Genomic DNA, 9,598 nt, shown 5'->3' with positions numbered 1-9,598 from the left:
CTGCCCCTTTATTCCGAACGGAGCCTAAATATTTGGTATAAGGGCATGGGACAGTGGGTGCACCAGCAGTCCAGCACCATGTACATAAACAGGGGCATAAAGTGGTGATTCATAGTTTGTTGCCCCGAGAAACAAACATCCAAGAAACATATCTGGGTTGGTCCCATTTTTGTTCACTCTAGCCACCTACTCCTATGTGTGGATAGGAAATCTAGTCCTGGTCATACCACTGTGTACAGCGTTACCCCTATATTTCCCTTTTCGACCAAGAGACCGGTTGGATGACCAGTCTGTAATACTTTCACTCCCTTTCCTTCCTGTTTGTACCAAGTCCGATGTACATACTAAATTCCCCCACCCCCACTTTATTTCTTGTTTGAACCAAGTACTCCCTCCGTCCGGAATTACTTGTCATAAAAATGGATGTGTCTAGAACTAAAATACATCTAGATACATCCATTTCAATGACAAGTATTTTCGGACGGAGGGAGTACAAGATTCGACTCCATGAAGTAGCTTTACCTCTAACAATAGAAGAAAAAAATATATGACGTTGGACCATCCGATCGAGAGGGGCTTAGAGGTAGAAAATGATGGATATGCAGCGATGTAGCGAGCTGGGGAAGTAGAGCTAAGGCAATTTCGAATGAAGATATACCTGAAGGTCGTCGGGATGTGGATAGGTGGGCGGCGGGAGGCCGGATCCGCCCACAGGCAACGACGAAGGGATCGGAGGACCTCCCGCGCCGGCGCTCAGCCAGAGATAACGGTGCGGCCGGCAGTGGGTCTCCTCCTTCGCTATCAACGACGGCCTAAATGCTGCCCCTCCTCCCCTTCACCGGCGGAGGGGGATACGTCCGGATCTGTAACCAGTGGTGAGGATAGAAAGCGAGTGTTTTTTGAAGGGAGAAAGACAGTGTTACTACCCCTATCTTGTTTAGATCTGGAGACGATGAGAGTGTGTGAATAGAGCAACCCTAGCAAGCAAGCGCGGAGGCTCCGACCTATATATACGTAGTGGGGTAGTTTTCCTTTTTCACTCCATCAAAACAATCGTTTAAAATTGTGTACTACTACATGCCAGGTCGCGGTCTTTTTAGTTGTTGATTGTTTTTTGAGATAGCTACCGCTTGTTCCAAGTGGTGTTACGGTGTGCAAGGTCGCACTTTGTATCATTCAAGTCTGGTACTACAAGTCCCTCCATTAAATGAACAACCACCCCCTCGTAAAAAATGTGAACAAGCCCACGGCTAAAATTAGCGGAAACGTGGGTTGCCCCAACATGCATTATTATTTATATTTTCTACTCCCTTCGTTCCTAAATATAAGTCTTCTTTATTAGCCACACCTAAGACAAGAATTTTTTTATTAGGAGTGAACCCCACATGTCATAGACACAAAAATTGTGGCAAGATTCCCTTAGGCAAGCCAAAGTGTGTCTAACAATTTGAGCAACTCAGGTTAGGAAAGTGTGGCAAGTGTGGGAAAAATAATGTGGCAACATAAGACAAACATAGTCACAATACAAACAGCCCCGTAATTTTTTGTGACATGCATGAAAATTTGGTTAGTTAAATTTATAGTCAAAATTTGGCAAAGTGCATCAAATCAACACATGCAAGTATCAAAAGGAAAGTCACAGCATGCATGCATGCGTTGTACTCCCTCCGTTTCCAAATATAAGTCTTTTTAGAGATTGCAACAAGTGACTACATATGAAGCAGAATATGTCTACTCCTTCGTATGAAGTAGCCCATTTGAAACGTGGAAAAAGACTTATATCGAGTGCATTGCTTTGATGTGTCGCATCAACTCGTACAAGACCGAGAAATTTGATTACTACAACGCCCTCTCCCTCGCGGACTGAGCTCCGGTGCCTTAACTGCACCTGCCTTTGGCTGCATGACAGGAGGGCCAACCACCTATTGGGCCCACCTGTCATAGGCGCAAAGGCAGGAGCAGTAAGTAGAAGCTTTCGCTACACGCTATCCCTCCCGCACGAGGTGGACGGACATGCAGTAGTGGATTCGATACTGTAGAATTAGGAGTAACATCATTGTTTGTCTTCTCGAAGAGGCGAAGAGCCAAGCGCAACCCGAACGTGGCAGTTGCGAACGCTCGCGTGGTGCGGTTCCTTGGTGTACTAGCCAGGCTCTTCATTGAGACAAAATTGCTATTGTTTAACAATTAAACTCGATTATCCATTGGTTGATACTCATTCTGCATAGGTCCACGCACTTAGCACCGTTTCCTCCTGGGGTCACCAATGTTTATTTGCTAATTAATAGCATTGCATGCAATGAACTAGCCATTGCAAGTCATTAAAAGCATGCACACCTCTCATCTCTTATTGGTTGATATGTCAAGAAACAAGAAACAAGGTAGAAGTTAATGCACCACGCCTAAGTGTTTTGGGACTATTTGGTTTTCATAAGATGACTTACACACCTAGACGGAGGGAGTAGTATAGCCCTGTAAACCAGAAAGGAGTATTTGCCTTTCTAGATATTTCAACAAGTGACTAGACTACACCGTGTGCAGTACTCCCTCCCTTCTGGTTTATAGGGCTCAAATCTAAAATCTCATGAACCAAGGCATTTTGCGATTGGAGGAATGTATCTCGTACTTTACAAAACTACCCTAATTAAACTCATGCATTAATTACGTAGTTCTCTCGTTTTCCTCTCCGCCTTGGTCGCGGTGCACATGCGGGACATTTCAAAGCATCCGGGCCCGCGTGCCATCCACCAAATCACAGCGAGGTGCTACAGTCGAGACTCACTTGTCACCCCGATGTGGCCGTCATGACCCGTCATATCACAAAACCCACACCTTTACCAGCAGTGGTAAGGTGGCCTCCAAGTTGGACTGGACGAAGCAACCATCATTTCACTGGAACGCTCGTTCAAGCCCTTTCTTCCCTTTCTTGAAGAAAACCTCACTCCAGGCTACTCACTTCTGCCATTTTTCTTCTGTACCGACGAAGGAAAGGCGGGCAAATCAGTTATGCTGCTATATTTTCATTCCAAGAATCTTCTTTTTGCGAAGCACCGACCGATTCTCACATCCTATTCTTTTCCCGTTTTCATTGCGATTGTGGTTTCCTTTCGATTGCTTTTTGTTTGTCAGTTCATTGATGGATCCTGGAGCACTAGACAAAGAGTTGCCAGCGGACAACCCATTGGAGACGGTGATCTCCAGGAAGCGAGGATCGACCAACGAGTTGACCATGTTGGCGGGCGAACCCATGGAGACGAAGAACTCCAAGAAACAAGCACTGGCCAAAGAGTTGAGGACGTTAGCGGACGAACTCCTCAAAGAAGTTGGAAGAACAGCAAGGGCCCCAGCGTGCGTACCCCAGGAACTCTGATTGCCACCTATGTGAGGCTCAAGACCGAGTTTGAGGAGATAGTCGCCGTTGAGAAGCAGTATTCCCCTGGCAAGGTGATGGCCCCCATCGAGGACGAGGAGATGGCCCCCGGAGGGATGAGATCCCCCGGTGAGCTGCACAAGGTAAAAATAATGGCTTATTACCATAGTTGTGGTTTTTGATTATTTGCAATGTGCTTGCTAATATGTTAGGGTTGTGCAGGTGCCGGTGGATGTCCTTGATGATTCCGATGTCATGGCCCGCCCTGTTGGCATCGCCCCAAAGATCGATTCCGGTGCCGCTGTCCATCCTGTGGACATCGCCCCAGAGATCGATTCCGATGTCGCGGTCAGTCCTGTGGACATCGCCCCAGAAATTGATTCCCATGCCGCTGTCTGTGCCGTGGTCATTGCCCGAGAGATCGATGACAAGAAATAGTTGGTCGCGCTAATCCTTCAGGGTAGTTTGCATTGCCCTGTGTTTAATTACCAGAACGATGCGTGTTATCCAACCATCTTAGGTCTAGTGCATTGTCTTGTGTGGGCAGATCTTGCTACTTTTGTTTGATAGTGAATCATGCGATGAATCATGCGAACCCTCTCCGAGTTATGGAAACAGATGTATCCTCACCAGCTTTTGATGTAATATATGGCATGCTTAGATGTAAGTTTGAACTATTTATCATATCAGCAGGGCTTGTTTGATGATTCTTGGTGTTAGTGGGCTAGCTACTGTGCAAGCTATAGTACTTGCAAAACACTCACCGAAGAGAAATGTTGGGGATGATGAGCTCGTGGTACGCTTATACTTATCCCTCGTCGATCGACCAATAGCCCTAGCTCCTAAAATTGTAGGCTTAGCGATCGATCAGACAATATTCGACATACATTCAGGCCTCATTTGGTTCATAGGGTAGGAAAATCATAGCAAAAGTACAGAGAACGTGCAACACAAAATCATAGCAATGTAGAGACGTACTCCCTCTATTCCAAAATGGATGACCTAGGCGGGCTAGTTTGGCCTAGTGGGTTTCAGTGATATGACGTGGTACAGTGCTGTCCAGTCTTCGTGTGTGGTAGCAGTATTGCGGGTACAGTAAGTTTTCTTGAAGAAGCGGAATTCAACGAAGTCATGATGGTTCCTTCGTCCGAACAACTTACAGTGGGAAAGGTTGGGCCTGCGATACGACTGGGGTAGACCAGGATAATTTTGTTCATGGCAGGTGGACCAGGATGGTCGAAGTCCCACATGTCGGCGAATGAAAGTATTCTTGCCGATATAGAGGACGAGCAACGAGTATTCATTGTTTATTTTTGATGAAAGCTATTGTCTCCACTGTTACGATGGAGGAGTGTGAAACACGGCAGCCCAGTGAACTTGGCATGTGCACCACTCCCTCCTTCCTCATGTAATGCCCAGGTTACAACTTTTTCTCACTTTCTCTCTATCTATTTCCTCTCAAATGTTTTTACCTTTCTTTTTTTAAGACACAGTTGTTTTTATGCCTTTTTTAGAATTACTTTTTTACACCTAGGATCACATGTAGAGACGGGCTCTTGCAAAGCCCACTCCTTGACTTTGTCAATGCCTCTCTCTCCTCGACATAAGGAGTACTACTTGCTATGCATGCATGCGGCAGGCAGCTGGTGTCTTGAGGGGCCAGGGCGGTGAGAGCAGGCTCCGGAAGCGGTGCGAACTCCAGCATGGCCCACCTCACATTATCACCATATATTTCTTGGAGTCCGTGCATGGCGGGCGGGCGATCTCATCTCCCTCCCCCGTTTCTCTCTTCTCAGCCGACGCTCGCCGAGCGATTAGATTTCGGCTATCGACGGTTTATTCAATTACGGTCCCACATGTCAGTGAAATTGTGAGACAACGCGTGTCCCCTCTACTGAGCGGCGTGCGAGCCGGACTGTCGGGGTTGCGATGCGTACGAGTCGTAAGTGTGCCACCTTTTCCTTTAGAACTTGCGAAGCGTAACACTTTCGCGCGATCGATCGATAGAAATCCAGAACAAAATGATGAGGGCGGTGCTTTCCCGCTCGTTAGGCGGGCTAGTTTGAGTGATATGACGTTCTACAGTGTTGTCCACTTGCTCCATTTTTATGTAAGCAAGAGTTTACACTCTTACGCGGGAGGAGTGCGAAACACCGCGGATCTGATTTTGATCGAGGGATAACTGATCCCTGCCAAATAATGGAGGATTGTTAGCGATTACAGCATGATAGTTAGGGCATCTCCAGCACTGTCCCACAAATTTACACCGGCATATGTCCGAGGACACTGATGGATGCCATCCGATGCTACCGGCATACCTTTCGACAACTATATGAACTAACTGGACAATATTCGTGCAAACAAAGCAAATTTCAAATTAACCGGATGAAATTCATTACATTTCGAGAACTTTTCCCACAAACTGGACAAAATTCATTACATATTTCGCACAAACCGTACTAAAACCTACTATAAACCTAATCTAAATGATCGCCGGCGCCCGACCACCATGTCCGGCCATGAACCCGAGAAAGCCGGCCATTGCCTTTGCCTCCTCCTCATCCGCCTCCATAACCTCCTCCTCCGGAGCACAAGGTTGTGAAGATTTCCGCCTCCACGTCACCGTCAAGCGACTAATCGGCCACCGATGTTTACCCCACCAAGCTTGGCGTCGACTGAGTGGAGTAGCGGTGGCCTTCCCAGGACCAGAGCGGCAGCGACCTATCGTGTACTACTCTTCCTCGCTGCCGGTTGCGCCCACGCACGCGCGCCAGTTTTGTGGTCGTGGCGGCGGAGGGCGACCGGGGGGTGCCGGCGATCTCCTTCATTTGCTCCTGCGATAGTACATCGAAGAGAGCTTTGGAGCGCGCCCAGAGCGGTGCCGCCGATGTCCCTCGTCTGCTCCTGCGACAGTACGTCCAAGAGAGCTTCGGAGCGCCAGGAGGCCATGGTTCAAGTGGTGCCGGCAGAAGGAAGGGACCGGAGGAGAATAAGTGTGGGTCTTTGGCTATGGCTGGGAGCTGGGGCTCAAGTTAATATAGCGGGCGAATGGCAATGAGCCACGGCAGACGGATGGACAACTGGCGCCGGAGTAGGTTCGTCGGGCATGAATGCGGACGCTGCTTCAGTGACTTAACTGCAGATGCGTTTGGGTTACTGACATGTGGGCCCAACGGGCATCTGGCCCGCATGTCAGTGACACACCAATTGCACCTACAGTTAAGTCTAGTGAATGCGGCATTGACATTCTGGAGAGACGGTGACCGTTTCAGGCGGGAAGTGCACGCTAGCGATGGAAGGGGTTTTGGTGTGCAGTGGCACTAAGATCGGTCGCTCACGATAGTACATACTTCGTACCATACTACCATAGTACCCTCTCTAGCTTAGGCTATTTTATAGATTGTCATTGTGATGGACGATATACATGAGCAAGGTTGTCCGAGTATGACCGTTGGTGTTGAGCCAGGTGAATACATGCTCGGCGTTCGCGTAGGCATCCATCAAACGTCTAAACAGTAATGTTAGGCACCGCCGGGGCGCGCAGGTGATGAGCTCGCCGTTTGCGTTGCGCCATGAGCAGGACTTTGATTTAGAGGGCGACGTGCATGCATTAGCATGCTTTGACAGCATGAGCGTGAGTGTGTGACGCGAAGTATTTCATTTTCATTTGGCTGACGAGGGTGCATTGCAGCGACGAGTCCATGGTTTGATTCCCCACATACGCATAATTTTGGTTTTTGCAGTATTTCTTTCTCCATTGACAGGTAGGCCCGCGTAGATAGATAAAGAACATGAGCTGATGAGGCGCATGCGGACTGTTTGACTGGTCAACCAGACAAATACGGAGCTATACGCTGAGCCAGTGACGGTATAATCACCATATCTCGTATACAATGATCAAAGTGAGCTATCAAGACAAGTTCGATGACCGCCAATGCATTTTACTCGGTAATAAATGACCAGGACTGATGGGGAATCCAAATTTGCTTCGTCTTCTGTCCTTGAGCTCTTGACAAACCAATGCACTATACGGTTGCCCGGCCACTCCACCCCAGAGCTCTCACCAACCGTCGTTCATGCCACCGCTCCGCACACTAACCGGTAAGGCAGAGATGGCATCCCGCCGTGCCGTGTTCCTCGCCGCCCACGACCGCACACAAAATGGTAGGGAAGCGATGGCATCCCACTGTGTCGAGTTCATCGCTGCTCGCGACCTCACAACTATGTGGGAGGAATTTGAAGATGCCAAGGCCGAATGGGCGGTAGAGCAAGAGGCGGCCAAAGCCGCACAGAGGGAGCGGAAAAGTTAGAAAGCACTCAAGAAAAGAGAGGCCCTCCGCCGCAAGAAAGGAAAGGACGCACGCGTTGCTGCGGAGAGGTCGGCGGAGATCCAAGCACGGTGGGGTGTCGCCGAAAAAGCCGGAAGGAGAACGACGACATCTGGCCAGCATGTGAGAAGTAGTAGTACTAGTAGTTAGTGTGTGTGTCTGTGTCTGAGTACGAGCATGTACCAATACTACTAGTTACTACTGTCGTTTTTAGAGCAAATTACCAGTACATTAGCCTAGACTAAATGGAAAATTTCCTATCCTAAGCATCAAATGGCATCTCTTTCTCTATAGGAATTGAGATGCATGTCATCTCACTTCCTATGATTTTCATATTCCTATGCTATGAATGAAAGGAGGCCTCTGTTGGAGTAACTACTGTAGCTAGCAGTACTGCTGGTACAGTAGTTTTCTTCAAGAAGCAGAATTCAACGAAGTCATGATGGTTCCTTCGTCCGACCAACTTCAAAGTGGGAAGTGGGCCTGTGATTTGACGGCTCATTAGTCATTGTTACTGCGGCGCGACGACTTGGGTGACTCTCCCTTGGAGTTCTGCGTGCATGGCAAGTGGACCAGGATGGTCGACGTCCCACATGTTGGCGAACGGAAGTATTCTTTCTAATATCGAGGAGCAAGGAAACCGCATGGTATAGTACCACTGCTGATTGGTTCACAAAAAAAGTATCACTGCCGATTTATAATTATTTTTTATTTCTAATGAATGCTAGCGTTTCAACTCTTATGATGAAGGGTGCCAAACACGGCACGTGCTGGATGTCCCACACATCAGCGAAAGGAGTGGGACATGAACAGTGTGGTAGAGCCCAGCGTAAAAAACAGCATGGTAGAGCGTCTCCACTTCTTCCACTTCTGGGTCGGAGACCACACGTAGTAGTACTTAGTGGTATGAACGATACAAAGTGCGGCCTGGAGAGAAAGACACGTCTATTTGGAAGGTCTCGGGGCATACACGTAAACAAATATAAAAGTTAATATGTGCCTCCAACTAATATAGTAGTAGAGTACTTAGGCACGTACTCCATAACATCACCGTGCATTGCACGTACAACATTTAGTGGTAGTACGTAGTAAGAGACAAATGCCGCCCAAGAGTTCCCTTCTCGACCTACTTTTGGGTGTTTGGTAGAGTATATGGAGGGGCATGATTCCACACTAGTTTAGCACAAATACACTAGAAGCATGCATGAAGAGAGCATGCATGAAGAGGGGTGTTGAGTTGAGCATGCATGAAGAGGGAACAACTATGCTGAGATGAGAACGCAACCAAACACACCCTATATGCTACACATGTTCATACCATTTGTGCCTTTCTACTTCACTTACTGCGCTACATTACTCAGGTTTGTACGTCCACTCCTGGGTACATGTTCGTCTCGTAGTTCCAGTCCCATGTGTTCTTCATATAGATGGAACGATCCTTGCATAACACGTGCACCTTGATGCTAGATGTCTCGCGTGTTGGCAAAAGGATGAACAAAGCTCACGTAAAAAAATAGAGTGGAAGAACATAGATTCCGGACGACCGAGAAGGAGCAAGGAACCTCGTGGTGGAGCGTCTACACTCATAATATTTAATATTATTCAGCGATATAAAATTAACCAATCATCTCCACAGTGGACTGGAAGAGTACGACACACGGCAGCCAAGTGTAGTTACATCATACTAGTACATGGCTAACCCATGCTATCACCATATTTCTTGGCTTCCGTGCGACACCTATCTCTAGTAATCCAGCAGCCTGTATCGCTTCTCCCTCCTCGTCTCTATCAAAGTGCGGTGGGCTGGCGTTTCTGCCATCTATTGAGGTCGGTTAACTATCACATGTTAGCGACATGCCAAGAGAATTCTAAAAAATTCCTTTCATGTTCCGTTTTCAAA

The sequence above is a fragment of the Triticum urartu genome, chromosome 4A (genome assembly GCF_056163025.1).
Source record: "Triticum urartu cultivar PI428250 chromosome 4A, HENAU_Tu73, whole genome shotgun sequence".
Lineage (NCBI taxonomy): Eukaryota > Viridiplantae > Streptophyta > Magnoliopsida > Poales > Poaceae > Triticum > Triticum urartu.
This window is presented reverse-complemented; position numbering follows the sequence as displayed.